The sequence below is a fragment of the Anser brachyrhynchus genome (genome assembly GCF_964034855.1).
Source record: "Anser brachyrhynchus genome assembly, chromosome: 3".
Taxonomy (NCBI): Eukaryota; Metazoa; Chordata; class Aves; order Anseriformes; family Anatidae; genus Anser; species Anser brachyrhynchus.
Window position 1 is genome coordinate 118,393,967 of NC_137696.1, and position 20,373 is coordinate 118,414,339.

At 43.7% G+C, this 20,373-nt stretch overlaps 1 protein-coding gene across 6 annotated transcripts in view; it reads left to right on the forward strand.

The window, feature by feature from the left end:
• KLHL29 (kelch like family member 29) overlaps positions 1–20,373 on the forward strand; it is a 399,077-nt gene that overhangs the window by 80,063 nt on the left and 298,641 nt on the right. The window contains exon 1 of one of the 6 annotated variants that reach the window (XM_080588570.1): positions 17,554–17,663. The exons of the other annotated variants lie outside the window; for them this stretch is intronic. The gene's annotated coding sequence lies outside the window, so the exon portion shown is untranslated. Of the gene's footprint in view, positions 1–17,553; positions 17,664–20,373 lie in introns of those variants that run through there. 6 annotated transcript variants of the gene reach the window in all.

Below are 20,373 nucleotides of genomic sequence, written 5' to 3' on the forward strand. Positions count from 1 at the left end.
CAACATGTCTAAGAGTTGTTTGGGCTTGGAAACTCGGAAACTTCTGCAGCATGGAGGGTGGGCTCGGGAAGGAGCATGTCTGCAGGAGGCTCCTTTCCCATCTCCCATCATCACTTAATAGTAGTGCAACACCCACAGCAGCTGCCTGTGGGGTGTGTGTGTGCATTAGTGTAACAAGCACTTGAAATTGGTGGTTGGGGGGGAATGGCTGGAGGTGAGGACAACTGATGGCTGCTCCTGTTGCTTTATGGCCTCTTCTTCATTTCTGTGCTCTTCTAAACTGGAAATGAGCAGAGGATGAGAACATCGCTCTACAAGGACTGTATTTGTTTTAGCTTTCAGATGCATTCCTTCTGCCTTACATGGCCACAGTCGGGCAGTAGTATTTTAAACTGTTAGCATTTAGAGTTGTCCTCCAAAATGATCAAATCAGACTTGCTCGTGTACCTCCTGTGAAACCTAACCCATGGGCAGGGGGCTGTTATCTCTATTTCAGTGACAGACTGATCAGAAGTCAGTTTGGTATCTGTCTTCCCACAGTCTGTGTGGTGTCTCAAAGGCTCTTGGAGAAGAGAGAGGTTTGAGCCTCATCTTACCTCTAGCAGCTGGCTCTGCTGGCTCTCATCACTGAACAGCTTTCCTCTCAGACATTAAACCTGAGTGTCTTCATTCCAGTTCAGGAGACTTATTTATTTGTAAGGTTGCAGCATGTATGTAGATATGCAGATACCCAGGAGACAAGAAGAGGTCTGTCAGATAAGTTGCTATCCTCCAACTCTGAAATCCACAGGTAAAATCTTGTGCTTGACTTGAGTTGTAGCTTTGCCACAGGCTTGCTTTTTTGACCTTGCTTTTTTTTTCCCTGTTTTTGCTTTCCTATTAAAAACATGGGAGCTGGGCAGAGACTGAATTTGTTTGTGTATTCTTTTTCTTTTTATGTTCTTGTACAGTACTAACAGGGAAAAAAACCCTTTCAGTTGGGACTGTAGAATCAAAAACTGCATGCAAAAATGTCATGAAAAAAACAACAAATGTCCCCAGTTTAGAAGTGTTTACTCATGGAAATATTTGTTCTCAGCCAGTGAAATTCAGTTTAGTATTACTAGACTTCATACCATGTGAATGTGCAGCTCAGCAGCCCTGATTTATGTTTCTACAGAGTTTTAAGGAATATTCCTAATCCAAAAGTGGCTTTCAGAAAGCTTTCCGTAGCAGGCTTGCCATTTCTGGTTTGAGAGCAGAGCTCTGTAGACAGCTGAACTTCAGTCCCTGAGCTGTTTGTGTATTCCTTAAAACTCTCCCCATTTCATTCTCCTTAGATATTTGTACAGTCCTTACCAACTTAGTTTGATATCGTCCTTTTAGATGGTGGCAAGCACTACATCTCCCCAAGAAATTTTATGGTGGTGTTGGGAACGGAGCCCAGGCTGCCTGCGCCCCAGCCTGCTGTTTGGCTGTAAAATAACACCACCTTCGTTAGCCAGGGAATGACTAAGCTGGCCTCGTAGCATTCTGCGATGGTAAATTTTCCTCCTCCCACTGATGATGGTTGTGTTCACGGTACCCAACGGATTGCCAAAAGTTAGCAGACAGGGCAACGTCTGAGAGTCTTGTACCAGCCTGTGGAAATGGTTGGAAAAAGTCAACTTTTCTGAGGGTTAGAAGAGCAGGATTATTTACCCTCGTCCTTTAGCTGTGTCTTCAGTTAAGAGGTAAGATGCCGTGATCGTGGCAGTCTTTTATAGCTGTCTATATAGGTTACTTTTTGCCAAGATAATAATCATCTAGACCATCTTTTCATTAAATTAGCTCAAACAATAAACCTTATGAAAACTGCATTGGGACTTTAGTGCAACTCATTTGTTATTTTGGGTATACCCTTAAAGCACTGTGTTTGGTTTGTGGACTGATGGGGAGGGAGAATTGCTGGACATGCCAAGGGGCAAGTCATTTATTTCTTCATGCTTGTTTTTTGACCGAAGCCTTTAAATTGGCAATTTGAGTGTGAGTAGCCTTTTTAATAGGGTGGGGTAGCCTTTTTAATAGGGTTTAAATGTGTGGTGGTTTTTTGTTTGTTTTTTGAGGGGAAACAACTTGAAAAACATGCTTTCATCTGAAGATTTTTCCTGTGTTCTTCCTTTGTTTTATCTTCTTTTTCTCCCCGTATATAAAAAGTGAATAAAGTTGGTTATTACCACAGTTGCTCGGGTGATAAGTGGTCAGCAGGAAGTCTTACGTTAACTGACTTTTTGATCATCTTTAACTTTCCTTAGGTCATGTATGTTCCCTTTTCATGGATCAGTACAATTTTTATATTCTCTCTACCAGTTACTACCTACCTATCCTCGCTTTTATTACAGCACCTTTTACTTGTTTCATGCTTTTTTTCTTTCCTTTCCTTATTCCATTCTGTACAGTTAAAACGGAGCAAAATGCGTACTTACAGAATATGAGATAAGACACGGAGCAAATCACAGACTAGAGAAGTTTCATGTAGTGTCAAACTATGCAATTCCTTTTTGCCTTTCTTCAGGCCTTCCTGGTGTAACAGCTTTTTGAATCACCTGTGATTATGGAAACATCTTTATTTTTTTTATAGCTTTCTCTGTAAACTAAAATTTAAGTAATCAGTCTAAAACATAAATGGAAGTGGTATATTGTGCTGTTGTCAGCCACATTGGCTATGAGGAAAGAGGTAAGCAGTACCAGGGATGGGAATCAGCCTTCACAGTGATGGTACACAAGCTGCTGTAGTTTTAGGGACATTGGAATATCTTCATGTAGCAGTGTCTCATCATCTGGTACTTCTCTATGCATGATGAACACAAGGGTGGTAAAATATCCTGAATCGTCCCTTGAAGATGTTCCCACCACCAAGGGAGTGGTTCCTGGGGTGCAACTCTGGCTGGGCTCAACTTTCCCAGTGCCTTTTGGGGCAGCTTGGCAAATTCATCTGTGAAGGTCTCCATTTGGCATTGTTATACAAGGGGAGTATTTCTTCCCATATAGCTTAAGCAGTGTTACAAGTACCAAGAATCCCTTCTGAGTTGCCAAGAAAACTGCAGGCAGAATTTTCTAATAATTTGCCAGCGGACTAGTCGGGAGATGATCAAGATGGTTTGGAAAGATCTTTCATGAGCACACTATGCTGAAGCCCCAGCTCCTGGTTTATTTCTGTCCGTGTGCATTTTTATGTAAAACACAGGGCGCAGAGGCAATGTGATTTATCCCGGATGGAGGACTTTGCAAAAAAAGAGAAGACTCCTTTTTCTCTATAGCTATGAGTTGATAATGACATCAGTTACTTGCCCTTCAGCCAGATATCAAAAAACAGCAGGGTAATTGCAGCACGGAAACCAGCAAGAAGTCAGGGGATGGCTCTTAATCATGCTTACATATCTCCACCAAGGATAGAAGGGTTTAAAAAAACAAGTCAGCAAAGTAGGGCAGTGTCCATACAAAAACTCTGGTCTGTTTTTCCCAAGATTACAACTTCTTTCCCCTTCACCACAATGATGTCTCTTGAAGCTAAATAGCGGCCTCCTTTCTCATTTATGGAAGTGAGAAAGGAAAAAAGGGAGCTGGAGGATCCAGCTCAGCACTAAAATAGAAGTGCATGGTTTCCAGCTAGCTGGATGCCAGTGTCACAGGTGTGCCCTGGAGATGGTGGCATGCTGCATAAATAGGTAGAGGACAGCTTGAGTCTGCAACTTGGCATTTGGCTAGGGTTGCAAAGACTTCGAGGTTGTAGTGCTGTTAGTCTCCTTCTAGGCCAAGTTCTCAGGTCATTCTCACAAAGGGTAGGTACCCTATGATGGTTAGTAGGAGGGGAAGCATCGCTGTTGCTGGCACCTGGTCCTTCCCAGGTCTGCCAGCCATCCTCTTAGTCTTCCAAAATCATTTCCAAATTGACACTTCGATTAACAAATAGTCACCCGTTTGTTGGGGAAAACCTTGAATGACCCTCTGAAGAGGATTACATTTTTTTTAAAGGCTGTTTTGAATAAATGGTCTCTGCTGTTGATCTCAGTGCAGCTATGTTGTTCCTTTTGTTTGCAGACTAAGCACTGGGGAGTTGTGTGTGTGCGTGCACGCACAGTCTGTCTTCTGCTGCTTTCTGTAAAGGCGATGCTAAATGCAGTGAGAAAAAGCTGGAGGAAAAAAAGGCAACCAACAAACCCCTGAAACTCACAAAAGAAATAGCGAATCTATTATTTTTCGCAAGTCTCATGATTTCTGATTGGTTTTGTCGTCTTTTGCTGCTTCAAATTACTCCTCTTTTTCCTGTTGTTGGAGGTTTTTGCAAGCTACCGGGTTCCTATCAAGGTGCTACGTTCACGTTAATAGGAAAATTATGCATTTTCGTGCAGTTCCCTTCCATCTTTCTTCTGCTGTTTTCTTTTAATTAATCTGCAACAGAGTCCAGCTACAACAGATAATTCGCTGCTTGTCAGGTTAGGTGAAGGTAGCTCGGTGCACAAGGCACTTTAACGATGGGGAAAATCTTCTTCGCTAATTGGATTGCAGTACATGTGTTACTGCCCACTCTAACTCAACAGAATCTCTTTAATCTGATTGCCTCACTGTTATTTTACACTTTAGAATTTGTGACATTCGACCTTCTCGTGAGAAATAAATATTATTTAATTATCACAGGCTCACAGAATCGCTGAGGTTGGAAGGCACCTCTGGAGATGGTGCAGACCGACCCCTGCTCGGAGCTGGCTGCCCTCAGCCTCCGTGTTGCCTGATGCTTGGACTGTATAGTTAGGAAAATCCAGAATTCAGCATTCTTGATGGGGAGAGCACTGCTGAAGGTTAAGAAAACAACACACCTAAGTTATTTAATATGTTGAAATCCTGTTGTGTACACACTCATCCTCCTGCTGAGCTTAATGGAAATGTGTGTGTATTCCTCTGACCTAGGACACCGTTTAGTCACTGTCTTTGTATTTTTATAAATGTAAAGTGTCTTGATTGTAATAGAACTATTTATTTTGCCTCTTTTTCCCCTTTCATCACTGATTCCCTTTTCTACCCTGAAGAGAATTAAATTTCCTACCTGTGAACTCAACTGCTGTTGCAGCAAGTTGAAAGACAGGATGCTAAATGTGTTTGTTGGTACTTATTGAGAATGTCTACATTGTAGTCACAGAAGTAATTGCAGTTTCATGCAAATACACTCAATCTAGCTTGGTATATGCAAATACACCAAATCAGCTAGTTCAAGCGCCAATAATGATCTAGCCACACTCTGATGGGGTTTGTAATAAGCTAGCGTACCCTGCTGCTGCTCAGGCTAATTTATGGTGCTCATATGTACATTGCAACCATATGACCATGTCCTTTACTCCTGTATGACGTGCTTGTGTGTGTTTTTTTAATTATTTATCCTTTTTGCTAGGAAAAAGTCTTTCTCATGCTTTGCATTTCAAAAGCCCTTTCCTCTGAGGAACTCACTGTTTGGTCGGACAGGACTAAGGTTAAGTGATGACCTTGTTTGCCCAGGAACATGGATGCTGCTGGCATGGATCTCATCACTGTCCTGGTGCAGGGGTCCTTTGGCAGAAAACATCTTTCAAGAGAGCAGCGTCCTTTATTTTTAACTGATCTCGCTTAAGTCAAAAGCTCTTACACACGTGTGGGAAGTCTGGGAATTCATAGCCACTTCTTTTGAGTCGTAACCACAGTAATGCAGTGGTGTCGTGTGAAGGAAATGAGAAAAATGGATAACCAGATTGGAATGATCTAGGACTTTAACTCCATGGGAATGCTGACTTAGATTGAAGGTGATATTTGGTTTTACACCTACAGCACAAGAATGGGCTTTGAGTGGCCCGATGGTCATGTGCTTGGGAAGTGATTTCTGTGTTGTCTTAGTAAGGAAAATGCCACGAGAAGCATGCCGGTTCATGTTTCTTAAAAACTTGCTTAGTGTGCAGGATTTGACAACTTTGCAGAATTATATACCTCTTTTTATACCACACAACCCACTCTTCATATGCAAGGACTTGTGGCCATGGTTCCAATTAACGTTACTCTTGTAAGTGAATGTCCAGCGCTGCCTCTTTTGTCTTGTGCAAAAATCCCAGCTCACGTGTGGTGAATTGTTTTGGCAGTTGCCTTTCCATTACCAGTGGGGGAGAATTGTGAAAAGCTACTGTCTAGACCTACTTGCAGAACTATTATGGCGAAAAGAATAATCTTACAGGAGAAGTTCCTATTTCCAGGACCTATTTGTACATTCTGACTCCTCTCCGTATAATAGGATTACACATTTCTTATCACAACTGCAAACTGGATGTGTGCCAGCCATAAACTGTGCACAGTGTAACAATATGATTGCAGGCAATTTTTTTTCCCCTGCCTTCCTCTTTCTCTCCATTCCTTCTTATTCTGGGTTAAGGGGAAAAAAAACATATTAGACAGTGTGGGATGAATCATAGAGCATCACTTAAAACATTACTATAGCCTGGCATATAGAAGCAAAACCACTTGACCAATGGGAACTAATTACAGACAAGAAGTGTGCCTTAGGAGAAAAAGATATTGATGTTTGAAGTGTTTCTTTAATGCATATGTTTGAATTTGGGGGTAGAATTAAGATTCTGTTGCTTTGAGGGAATCTTCATCTATTCATATGGTAAATGTGGGATTGATGCCTATAGCTGAATGATTATGGACAGACACACATTGCATTGCTGTTTTATTTAACATGTGAGTTTGATTTACATAGCACTATTGCAGTAATTCTGTCTGCAGTGTGCTGGACTGCAATATATTAAACAGGTAAAATAATTTTGGTCTGAGGTAACTTAAAGCTAAATAAATGCTGGAGAGGGAGATCTGAGCATGTGCTGGTTATCTTTAAATAGGTTAAATAAAGGAGGAAAAAAAAACCAACCAGCACCCCCCACTCTCAAAAACAAAAACAGACCAACAAACAAACGTAATATGCGTGATCAGAAGTGGAATTCTTTTACGGTTCTTACGGTTAAATGTTTATCTAGCTATCTGCAGAGAAATGTGTATTTTCTTGGAGTCTGGCCAGGTGTCAGTGGTGGTTGGCAAGGAGAAGGCGACCCAGATTGCCCTCCCTCAGCATCCATACCAAGCGCATTCGCTACAGCTATTTCGGGATTTTTAAACTTTAGTCTGGGAAAGTGCAATACGTCTGCTGGGATGAGCTGCAAGCAGCCGTTGCGGCGGTTCAGCCTCTGTTGAACACGGACTGAATTGTGAACAAACGTGGCAACGTCAGTGGCATTTGGAATCTGCTCTATGTCTCGAGGCTGCAAAAATAAGAATGTCTGTGTCACTTCTGAAATACCTTCTCGCAGTGTAGAGGTGAGGCAGTCATCTTTTTCTTGCTGTTTGGATAAGCTGGCAAATTACAGGCGGAAGAAGAATAGTTTTAAGTGGGTTTGTTCCTCAGTTCCAGTTTTGGAAAAGACAAAGCTTTGAAGACGATTGCTGGGTTAGGTGAGCTGTGAGGTCTTGTTTGCCCTGGATCCCTCCTTCAATGCGTCTTTGCCTCCCTGCAACAATTGTGAAGGTGAGAAATGCACGTGTAGGACCGCTGCCTGTGCTGCCCCATACTATGCCTGCCAAATCCAGGAGCAGGCTGTACTTTTCTCTCCCCTTGCTCACAGATGTCAGGGTAAAAAGGGTCTATGCAGAGCAATGCACTTGATTTCTTGCTAAAGAAAGCCTGCTTACTGAAATGGTCTTATATATATTTATATATTTTATATATATATATATAATATAAATATATGAGCATTTTAAATTGAATTTTGCTGGCCATTTGCAGGAAGGTCTAGGTTTATTCAGGGTAGAAATTCCTCTTCAGATGCATCATACAGAAGGAGGCTCTGTTCTTGCATGGGAAAATCTCAAGCCCAAGCTATGGTCAGTGCGAGCACTGCTTCTGCAGCAGGCGTAGGTGGCTTGGCTGGAACAGCTGCTGCTGTTTTCTTGGCCCACGTGCTTTTATTAACTCAGTAGCAGAAAAAAACTTGTGAAATGGTCAAATACAGTTGTATTAGTCACTGTTTCGAGGATGGGTTCGGGGAAGGGAGGGGACAGAGGCGAAGGCAACATAAACAGATTCTTTAACTGGGTGTGATGCGGAGGTATTAAGACCTCCAAGTCCCATTCTCTCCCCCCGATCATTAACTATATTGTGTTATGAGTGAGCTATTTGAAGTAATTCGCATGCCATTGAAATTCTAGTCACACATACATAAGGTTTCTCTAAACTTTTAATGTACTAGGCTCCAGTTGCATGTGGTGTTGGGCTCTGCACACTAAATATGGTTATTTCAGTAATTGATTCTAAAGGAATAGGTGTGAGATGGATTGATATATTTAGCCCCTAAATTGTATGTAGAAATTGGCAAAAGTCATCTGCATTTATTTCAGTATTCAAACACAGTTTCATTCATTTATTTAAGTCATGGGAAATGAGCGTTTAAAAAAAAAATCCCACCAACAACAGAAGACAGCGCAAAACTATACTGGGAATTTAATGTACAAGTGAGGAAATTAAAAGTTCCTGCAATAAATGCAACTCTGTCATATTACAGGTATACTGCAACATAAATTTCTCAGCCACTACAACAATATTGAATTCTGCATATGTGCAGGATGGTTGACATAGAGTGGTTATGAGAATTACAGCCTTGTTTTTCCTAGCTAGTTCATTTAAATTCTCAGCCTTAATGTTCCGTTAACCTTCCATTTTCTTGCTAATCTGCTTTAGGAAAATAAACAAAGTACAAACCCTAAGTATCTTGCAACTCAAAGTGATGTATACCTGGAGGGGGAGAGATAACGTTAGATTACCGCAATTTTTTTGTGGCTTTGTCAGTGTCGAATCCTTGACCACTGATGTTAATGTTAAAACATTCCTTGTCTTTGTGGAAGCGATCGATGGAGCCTTTGCATCTTGTCTCCACAAGACTGGGAAAATGAGGCAGAAGGCAGCTGCTCATCTGCAGAGTCTGTAAAACCTTTTTCTGTGTCCTGCACAGGTGAGCTCAGCTTTTGGGGATACTGGAAGTGAGGAGGGGGTAGGAAAACCCATGTGCATGGGGAAAAGTGTATCCATTGTACCTCTTGAGAGGCAGGATCCATGGAGGGACCACACTGTCCCACCAGCTTTTCAGGTGCTTTCCAAGTCTGCATCCTCACTGTCGGTGCATTCCCCTCTTATTAACTGAACAAGTGCTGGGGTTGCTATTCTGCAGTGCAATACCCATGGAGATGTGTCGTGCAGCATTTTCATAATGTGGTATTGGCTCAAAGCAAGACATCAAGACTTCTGATGCCCCCTTCCTTGTTTCCCAGAGTAACACGTACTGCTCTGAATACTGCTGCAGGAAATTTGGTGCATCTTTTACGGGCATGTGTCTGGAGTTAACACTTCAGTGAGCTGTACAATTTCCCAGTTGCATAAAAAAAAATCTGCACACAAAACTGATGATGTTTGGAGTCACTTCTGAATGCTGGTCAGCCTTTGTGTGGCATTGAGCTGTGAGAGCTGAAAGCTAAGAAAGAGAAAGTTGTAGAAGCAGCCACTACAAACTTAGACACCACTGGGAGATTGGAAATTGATTTAGCAAAATAAATCTGTGTTAGATTTCATATGCAATGAAATACCGGTCCCTTTTCTAAATCTCTTGTGGTTAAAGACTTCTATCATGTCCTCACCACCTGCTGGAAATCCAACACAAAAACAAGAATAACCAAATCTTAAGTTGTAGCAGCTGAACCTGCTTCAAATAAATAGCAAAAGCTATTGTTTACGATAAGTGTTATCTGATTGCTGGCAGAACCTGTATTTATTGCTTTTGTGTATTACAGTCTCTTGTAATTTGGACAGCTAAAAATTGTATTCCTTTTTCCCTTGTACAGAGATTTGTAAGTAGACAGACATCCGTAATTACACTTAGTGGGATTGGAAAGCATATAAAACAAAATAAAATTGCTTCGTTTTAATCTGAAGTAACGTCACGTCAAACTTTCCACTTCTTTACATATCTTGGAGCAAATATCTTTCTCATTCTTTGAGTAACATTGGAGGATGTTTAGGGACTATCACCAGGGTATGCTGTGCAGACTGTTCTCATGTACTTGATGTTTTGAAATGTTTGCACTGAAAGTCAAACACGGGGTGCTTATTGTACAGGTGATCATGAAGGAAAGCTCTGAAGGGCAGTCTGACAAGTGTCAATGAATATCTGGAGTGAATCTTCCATTTCAGTCCAGTAATTGGGTCTTTCTCCCCCTCTGATTTAAAAATAATAAAACAAGCCAAGTGCAAATGGCTCTTTCAATTCTTTTTTTTTCCATGTCCTATCACTCCTCTTTAGAACTCATTCTTTTCATTCCACACATGGAAAAAGAACAAAAAAAACCAAATGTCTCTAAAACCCCAAATGGCCACTGTAAAGTTGCAACTTGGATATATTCCTTGGGATATTTTGGGTGTTCTTGGCTTCACGTCTTTATTTATTCACAGTTCATAACACGCTAACCTTTTCTCTGGAGGCAGAGGGATATGCATATATTATTTACACCTTTTGTTTTTTGTCAAATAATATCACACTTTGGGCTTTCAGAGCTCTTGACAACCCGGTCTTCCTAGCAGTCCCAAGAGTTAAGAACAGGCAAGTGTGATCCACCACAAACAGGCTTTAATTTGATATTAAGTGAACCTCACTGCTCTTCTCTTCTGACTTTGTGTCGTGGTGATGCTGGCCAACGCTGGGAGACCACGACCTTCCTTTTGGCTGCCTCAGTTGTCTGTGTTTGTACCATCTAGATTTGCTAAAGTGAGACCATGAAAACTTGATGTTACTCAGTGAGAACTGTCTGAGGGGGGGGGAAAAAAATTTAGGGACATGGTTTAGTCGGTGATATTGGTGGTAGGAGGATGGTTGGACCAGACCATCTTGGAGGACTTTTCCAACCTTTCTGGTTCTATGAAAGTTCTTTATGAAAAGAGGGGATTCCTCCATTATTTTTATCCGTCAAAGCTGTGCCTGTACTGGGGAGGTCAGGATATGTGTGTTTGGTGAGGTAGGACATAGCCTTGGTGTGGGAGCTTGGTGGACAGTCCTGAGGGCAGCACCTTTGCACTCTGCAAAAGCAGGGGAGGGAAGGGGAGGATCAGTTTTGAAAAGAGCATTTTAGGAGCATGCCAAAAGCACTTCTCCGCTTTTGAATCAAAAGCAGCAGAGGGTAGACCCTGGGAAAGTAATTTTTCCTCCTCAGACTTTCATGACCCAAATTCCTTTTAAAACAGCATACTTCATCACACTATAAGCTTTGGACCACTGTGATTGCTTCTCTTAAAGAGTGAGATTTTTATGGAACTTAATCTGAGCATTCAATGTTGTAGAGAATATATGTATGTCATGATTTGAATATCAGATCTGTGAAGTGTCTTTTTTTCTAGTAATCATTCCTCAAACCCATGCTTGTAGTAACACAAATTGTATTGGATAGAATCATGATGCTGGGCCAAACAAAATGCTCAAAAGGAGCAGGTTGGCTGGGACTCTTACTACCAGCCTACTTACTGTCTTTTGAAGTTGCAACTCCTTCTCTTCCAGCTAAAACTAATGGTCTAGGATACATGTGTGGTACGATGATGGTAACTGCTCTCAACTGGAGGGAATTCACAGATGCTTATGCAGCTTGTCATGCCATAAAAATGAAATGGTATTTGGTGGATAGGATTAAAAAAAAAAAAAAAAGACTGACTTCTCAGGTACATGACAGGTAAGTCGAGAACTGTAAGATCACAAGGCACCATGTAGATCCAGTTCTCTGCAAGGGCAGGCAGCTGTCTGACAGGTGCAGTCCAGAGATACCATAAATGTCTGCTCTGTATCCCTCACTCCATACCACAAGCTGCTCAATGTATATGCTCTGGGAGGACATGAAGGCTAAAAGCTGAAGTAGGGCATGTGCAGGGAAAGAGAAGGAGCCATCGTGGGCACTGCTGGGTCTTAAGCTTCCTGTAATAGCCAGGAGCTGATCAGAGGTCCCCTGGTTGACCTGAGATGGACCTTCTATATGCTGCTTTATTATTATTTATTGATTGTCCTGTAAAGAGCTGAAGAGCAGGCTGCTACCTTGGATCTTCTCCTTTATTTTCAATATTAAGGAAAGATACGTATTTTTCTTTCCAGTTGAAATTAGGATCCTTGCATGATTTCTATTGTCCCTCTGCTTTGAAAGGCTAGATTGGAAAAGTCATTTAAAAACCCATGCGAAGTCACACTGGCTAAAAAAGCTTTTCCACTGTTGGTGTGCTGCAGGTCTTCTGCATCTGCATTTCTCTTTCTGGTCTGTGTACCTGACCTGCAGGGCTCATTCGGTTTTGAGTGTATCACCACGCAGGCATGGTCACCACTGGCAGTTCTGTGTCAGCCTGTACCAGTAATTTCAGGAGTAAGCATTTGAAAGGCAGATATAGATGTAAAGACCCGTGAAAGAGACTTTAATTTCCTCTTTCTGAAAACATGTCATCATTCCCATTTCACAGATAAGGGAATGTGTCTGTAGGAAACAAAACCATCTATTTAATTGTGTTACTGTTGGGAGTGCTGTTTGGAAATGTTGGCCATTTGTGACATGTTTTGGAGACCAAAGGATTTGAAATACAAACTGCTGTCAGCAACTCCAGAAAGCTTTTCTGTGTTGCACAATCCAGTTGGCTCAGACTGGGAGATGTCTCTCCGCTGAGACTGCTGTCAAGCCGGTAGGTGATGCGCGGGCTGAACTCAGGGGCTGGTGAGCAGTCACTGGAGGCCACATTTCATATCTAGACACCTGTAAAAACACACGGAAATGGTCCTGGGATCTTAGGAGGCTTGTTTGACCACACCTTTAATAAGACTGTTTTAATACATTTCCATTATACGTGTCCTACAGCCACAATCTTCAATATGACAAGACAAAAGGCTCACCAACTACGTGGTTGCTACTATTAAAATAACAATAATAAAACATTTTACTGCCGGGTTGGCTGAAATTTGGAAAACACGAACATGTATAAGCTATGGTGGCATTAGCCACCGGTTTGTGTGGCATGCCTAGACTCTCCTTGCCTGCCACGGGGAGAGATTTAGGCTTCTTGGAATGAGATGCAAACAGCTAGCATACATAACGTGCAGCTGCCTTCCGCTGGTTGATAGAAAATTATAGCATTAAATATAGCATTAAATCTACTTTTCCTGTTTTCCCCCCAGCTCAAAGCTCCAGGGATTCGTATCTATCTATTCCTAAACCCTATTTTAGGACCTCCTCCCAAAGGCAGGCTCCCTGTTCCTCCGACCAAAAATCAGAACTGGCACACGATTTTCTTTTTTCCTATTGTTAAAAAACGCTGCCACAAGCTGAAGTGAAAAAGCTGGCAGATGGCTTGATGGGTAAGCACTCAGTTCATACACACAGACATTCAGGTAAAACTCGGAGGCAGCTGTGGAGTTTGGCAGTTCAGGGAAGTTCGGAGAAGTGGCGCCTGTCAGGGTTTTATTCGTGTTGCAGCTGTAGGCTCCAGAGGCTCCTTCCTTACTGTTTGAAGCGCTCACAAAACACCATAAGTGACGGAGAAGTCATGGAAAGGATGGGCTGAGGGAGGTGCTGATGTGCCGGGGCACGTGGAGAGAAGCTCCCAGGGGTTCAGGCCAGGAGGGCCTGAAGGGAGGAGCTGTGCCCTGCTCCTGGGGCGCGTTGCCAGGCTTCAGGATCAGCCCTTTGGATGTTTTTCATGATCTGTAGCAAAGTTTTCCCTAGGCCCGTCTGTTTTTCCCTTTTGTATGGGACTCTGCTTCCTTGCCTGAGGAACAGTTGCAGACATCTATTTCCCTCATCCTTTCTGAGCCCTTTTCTAAGCTTCCTTCCCTCCACAAGTCTTTGATATATTCCCTTCCCTTCCTGATCTGAAGACTGGTAAGCACAGCAGGTGAGGAGCGTTAGTGCTGCATCTGCTGCTAATTGGGCTCACAGGCTCATTCAGATAGCTCTGGCAAGCGCAGTACCAAGTTAATCAGGAGCCGGCGCTTGTAGGAGAATGTTCATATTATGTAGGGTAAGCAGAGGGATTTGCATGCCAGCTTTGAAAACCGGAGCTTACCAAAATGAAGCTGGCTCTGGCTTTCAGCAGTCGGCCTCCCTACGGCCCCGTGCCCCCGGGGGTCTCGGTGCTTCTCCTCACGTGTGCCCTGCAGCAGGCCGGGGGGCAGAGCTGCTGGCCCCAGCTTGGAGATGACAACTGGGAGCCTGGTATTCAGGGAGGTGGTCACACAGTGCCTTGTATTCAGCAGCAGTGCTGGCTTAAGCACGTTCCTGGCTGTTTTATTCCTCCTTGTGTCCTGCCAGGAGAGAGGGAGCTGTGTGGCGAACGCAGGCCGAGCCCGTCTGGCACCACTAACCTGCTTCCTCCACCTGCTTTCCCAGCCTTGCTCCAGTCCCTGTGCCACCACAGGCTTCCCCTGCTCTTATCCAATTGATTGTGGCTCCTCTAAGCTGTCCAGGGCAAAATTACCACCACCACCACCCCCCCCCGCCCCCCAAAAAATACAACGAGAAACTCGCTTTTAACATCTTTCTGCTCAGCAGGGCGGTTCGCAGCGCAGCGCCTGTGGACTGGCAGGGCCGTGCAGGTGTGGAGGCCGTGCGTGGCAGGCAGGGGGAAGGCAAGAACTTCTTAGGCTGGGTTTGCTTTTGAAGCCAAGGTATCCACTAAATACAGCTTCAGTGTTTTTGCCTAAGGTCATGCAAGAACGCTTGGCAAGAGCAAAGCACTGAAGTGGGTCTCCCCAGATCCAGGTTACCACTCTAACCCCAGGACTGTTTTTCTTCCAGCACTTGAAAATGGTCTGGAGCTCCCGTGAGGTATTTTGTGAGAGCTTTTTAGGCAAAGATTTAGCTCTAAAAAAGCACGACTGTTTGCTTTGTAAGGGGAAGCTCTTGTTCCTGTTTCCTTTCTGATGTATCCCTTCTGTTCTTGGCTTGCTAACTTGATGATATCACTCCCCATGCATTGGGCAAAAGCTGTTTTCCCTCTATTCAAAGAGCCAGGAGGAGCAGCTGCTGCACTGACTCTAATCTCTTGTTCTTCCCACACTCCCGTGGCATGCCAATGGGAGCTAGGACCAAGGAGGCGCGTGGAGAATGCAGATGAAAAAGTGAATTTGCTGTGTCATCCTTGAGTCTCGCAAGCCAAGAAGTGGTTCGCTGGCGTTTATTCAGGAGGAATCCGGAGTTTGTGCAGCATATCCTGGGAATCGCTGATAACTGGGTATGGAGCGCTCCCAGGCTTTTTGTCAACCACCTGCAGCAGAGGAGGTGGAAGTTCTTGCTACCCGGTGACTTCCCTGTGCCACACTATGGGCAATGAGCTCTTGGTACGTCCTACCTTCTGCCACGTAGGATGCCCATATTGTAGGCATCGATACGACAGCACCTTTTCGGTTGCTTGCACACGCTGGAAAAGCTGCATCGGCAATTCATTTCCCATGCCTCCCTTACAGGCAGGTTCTTCAGTCAGGTCCTCTGACCCTCCCGCTTCTAGAGGACCATCTTCTCTGATTAGCTGCTGAGCTGTGTGTATGGAGACACTTAAATGTGTCCCCCCTTTATACGTCCTTTTCCAATGATGTTATCTCTCGTTCTTTTTAAAAATAGAGTAATTGCTTCTGCGCTCTCCACAGCTCAGTCATGCAGGTGCCTGGGTACATTATCCCATGCATACATCTAGTATTCACTCCAGCAGTCTTCCATAATTGACAATTAATTTGAGAATCTTTTTCCATGCTGTTCTTTCACCTTGAGTGCTGGGCGTACTGGATCTCTGCCACCTCATATTTCTTGGATAAAGTCACCGTGGCTTCTTGTCTTACGATGTCTGACTCTGAGCCAGTGCAACTTGTTGAAAAAAGCTGCTAAACACAGTATGCATTGCAGATTTGTTTGGAAAAGCAGAGTGGTTATTGGAGAACAGTCTGTAAAACAAAGAGAAAGTCAAAAATCTTGATCTATCCAGAGAAACTTCAGAGGAAGGTATTTACCAAACAACACAATTAGTCAATGCCTTTGTCATAACCATTGCATTCTTCATTCTTTCATTGTGTGAAGAGGGGATGATATAAATCATTTTTCTGGGATGCCTTATGTCCATCCCATTCAAATGTATGAAATTCCACTGCAGTGGTGCTTTGATTTCTAACCTTTAAAAGTTATGAGCTGTGACAGAGAAAATTATAAACTCCCATTTGTTTTGTGTGCTTGTGTGGGAAAATTCTGTCTCAATCCAAGCACCATGCAGCCTACAGTGCCTTAAACTGATTTATGGAGCCTTTTCCTTGATTTGCTTGCAGCTGGTATGTGTAAGTCCAAATTCAGTTAGCACACCTGCAGTAAATCAGCAATATATAAATGTTTCCTAACTTGGGAGAAAATCCATTAGTGGTTGAATTAAACCCTTTAAAGACTCTTATTTCCTGAGTGTTAGACTACTATAAGTTTTATGTGTGATTTTAACACATTCTGAAGTGTTAGGCTAACTACAAAGAGCCACTGAGTATGTAGGTGACAGTTGTTAATGTATTTTAAGAACAGTGAGCTTCTAATAAAAAAAAAAAAGGGCTCTGTCATGTAAATGTTGGTGTATCAACTCTAATGAGGGGTTATAAAGCAGGAAGAAGTTGGTGACTAGGTGCGTTTTGTTGGTTTGGTAGCCTAAGAGACTGCCTCTGCCTTTGTAATGCCACTTAGGTGGTAGTTTCAGTAGGGCAAAGGAAATGAGAAATGAGCCTGTGTTTCTTAATAACTGTTCGTCTCCTTTATCTTCTTCTTCCCTTCTTCCCTTTGCAATCCAAGGGATCGGAGCCAGGACTGAGGGCTGCCCTAGCACCCTCCCTCTGTTTCTCCAGCCACGAGCAGCGAGGATGGTGCAGTCTGAATTACCGAGAGCTTGAGCGTGTCCCAGCTCAGCAGAAGGGCTTGGAGCCCTGGCGGTGGTGGGGGTTGGCTTTTCACACCAGTAAATCGGGCCAGGCACTTGGTGCCCCATTAGATCTGCCATCTAAGCTGCTCGTTTGAGCATTTCCATTGCACTGAGATGAGCCAGAGCTTAAACAGTTCAAGCAGAGTAATTCTTTGGTAACCCGTGTAATTTTGCTGGCGTGCTGTTGACCATAGGGATGCTGCTCGCATGAACCAGTAGGCAGTGGCAAAATTTGGAGGCCTGTCTTACAGTTTTGTCTTCCTTCTGCTCCTGTAATTCCCTCTCTCTCTCTCCTTCCCTCTTGCACCTCCCAAAATACGTTTCAGCCAGCCGATCTGAGCGGTACAGAGAAGTAAACAAGTTGCATCACTACACTAAATTGGTTTCTCTCCCCTTTCCTCCTCAAAAGCACAGAAGGGAATAGAAAAGGAAGATTAGTTGTGTCAGAGCTCCATCCTGGTGCCGCTACCGTGCCATGTATTGCTCAGAGCCGAGCATGTATACTTTGTCTGGGATAAATAACAGTGAAACTCTGTCTCAATTTTCTCTGCAGTTTCTCCCACTTGCATTCATTTTAAAATTTCATTTCTCACTCTCATTACTGTGAGGCCTGCCGTTCAGTGCCCAAGGGAGTCAGGTAAAACATTTTTATTTACTTTTGGTTTCGTCTGGTTCTACTTTTAACTTCCTCTCTTCTTCGAGTTTTTATGTTTTGTTTTGTTCTGCAGTGACTTTACGGGGGGTGGGGAGGGACTGACATTTATGCTGTGTGTGAAAATCCTTCAAACATAAATCTATCTCCTTCAGTGTTAGATTTCTGGCTAATTCTTTCCCTATAAGGTCATCTTGTTTTGCGCTCGCTGTTTCTGCCACTGGTTATATCCTCGATCTCAAAAACATTTACATGGAGCGCAGAGCACTGGCAGTTAAGGAAATTTCTGAAATCTGGATTGGATTATTTAGAGTATTATTAGATAGTGGATTATGGATTATTAGGCAATTTATGGGCTCTAGTCTAGCTACAGTTTTGCAGTCCAAAGGCCTTGGCAGCCCCAGTGATTTAAATACTTTCACCTTTTTTTCTGTGTGTTCATTCTCCCCGCAGCCAAAGCAGACTACCTTTTCAGTTGTGCTGATGCTGTAGTTTGAGGGGCCTGCCATGAATCAGATTATCAAGTGGTGTGGGCTAAAAATAATCCTTCAGCATAGGGAGGGAGGGAGGAGGCTTCTTCCACCTGCCTCAGTTCACCGCTTTGCAGGATAACCCCACGGATGGTTGCAGCAGCTCAACCCAAGGGACAGCAAGGTGATGTGCAAGGCTGGCAACAAGATGCGAGAGGTTGGGGAGAGGTAGGAACTCTGTAAACAGGCTTTCTGCCAGGAATTCTGGCTTTTAACTGGGCAGTTGGGTTCCAATGCATCTTGCTGCAATGTTTTTCAGGTGTTGTCACTACGCATTTCTACAGTGATTTCTGCTCTTGGCAGCTACTGCACCGAGTGCCTGAGCTCCTTGGGTGATGTGTTAATGGGAGCCCACCTCTGCTAGCAGCTGCCGTGGCTGTTAAGGCAGGGACGCGTCCTGTTCAGTTGATCTGCGAATAGCAACCTTTGCAGAAGGGCAGAGCAATAACGTATTAAACCACAGCCACTAAATCTGCAAGAACATCTCTGTCAAAACACCCAAATATAAAAGGCAACGCGACATAAAAGGCACCGTAAGCTTCCTCTTCTGGAGTGTTACTCAAAAGGGACATCAGCTAATCGAGAACGTACACAGTGACTTCCAAATCAGCGACTAAATTGCTCCTGGGGTGAGGGCGGTGAGTAAGCATTTCCCTACCAGCACGACAGATAAGCGAGGGCGAGTTTGCAGAAGCAGCTCAAGACACCGAGATGCTCTCTGACTTTCTGTAAGGGGAGAACGATGGGCAAGGCCGGTGTAGGTCAGCAGACCACTAGGCTGTCTGAACGCTCTTAAAGGGCAAAGTTCAATCAGCTTTCACTCCAAAGAGCATTATCAGTATATAACACTAATCCTATGTAACGGTACTTGAGCCTGACACAGGTACCGTGAAGTAGATTTTGTTGACGAGTTTAGCAAAGATATTAAGATGCCGTCAACGTAGACAGGCCAAAGGACTTCCTTAAATCATCCTGCTCTTCTGACTCACGGCGTTGTATCTTTGCCCCAGGAGGTTACCAATAGTTAACAATCAATCAACCCTGTAATATTAAAATTACCGCCCAGTTATTTTTGATCCTGTTGACTTTTTAGCGTTTGGTTTTGGCATTTGTGGTTTTTGGTTTGGGGTTTTTGTTTTGTTGGGGTTTTTTGGAGGTGTATTTTTGGTTTGGGTTGGGTTTTTTGTTTGTTTTGTGCGGGTTTTTTTTTTGGCTGTTTGGTTTTTTGTGACCTTTATCCCTTGAACTTGAAAGTGTTCTGCCTGGCCAGTCGAGTGCTCGTGTCCTTGTGCGCTGTGCCAAACTCAGTTGTAGGGGACGGCGCAGCGCGTATTCAAATAGGACGCGGCCAGATTGCAGCTCTTGCAGCCTCTGCAGTATCATTTTGTTTTAATTTTAAAGCACGTGGTTGAGGCAGGAGGGATTTCATCTTAAAATATTCACAGATACTCCGATGCACAGTAGGGTTGCAGTGGAGATTTCCTTATCTTTGCCTTTTGAAGGGAAGAAATGGAAAGAATTCTGCGGGTCACTCAAATCTTCGCTCAGAAAACAGCGGATTTATTGCGGCTGAAGACATCCTGCTGATCGGGTTTCTGGGAAGGAGAATGCCCAAAGTTCCTATTCATGCATGACAGTCCTTTCTGTTTGTTTTCCCCTTTTTCTTTCTTTTTTTCCTGCCCTTTATATTGCATTACCACGCTCTTGCCCCCCACCCCTCCCCAGCTGAGCGTGTCTCTCCAGCCCTGCCTGCTGTGTTGCTTTTCCCCCGCTGTGCCACTCTTGTGTGCAGTGGCAGCGGCAAAGCAAAATCGACTGAAACGCTGATCTCCGAAGCACACTGGCACACAGTGCTTTAGAGATTAGGATTTTAGTGCATTATACTCGGCTGCTAGCAGAGCAGAGCGCTGTGACAGGGAAACACAATGCCGGAGCCAGGGGTTCTGACTTGGAGTTTTAGCCCTGCTCCCTGTGGGCAAAGCAGCTCCTCGCTTCTCCTCCTGCGGAGCGTTTTGGTGAGCGGGGAGAGGCCCGGGTTTACTGAGCAGATGAAGAGGGATATCCAGGGGCAGGCTGAGAGCCTTTTCATCTAAATCACATATATTATTAAGACAAAACATTCTCACTAACAAAAAGTAAAAAAAGTTTTTATGGTAAGATTTTTC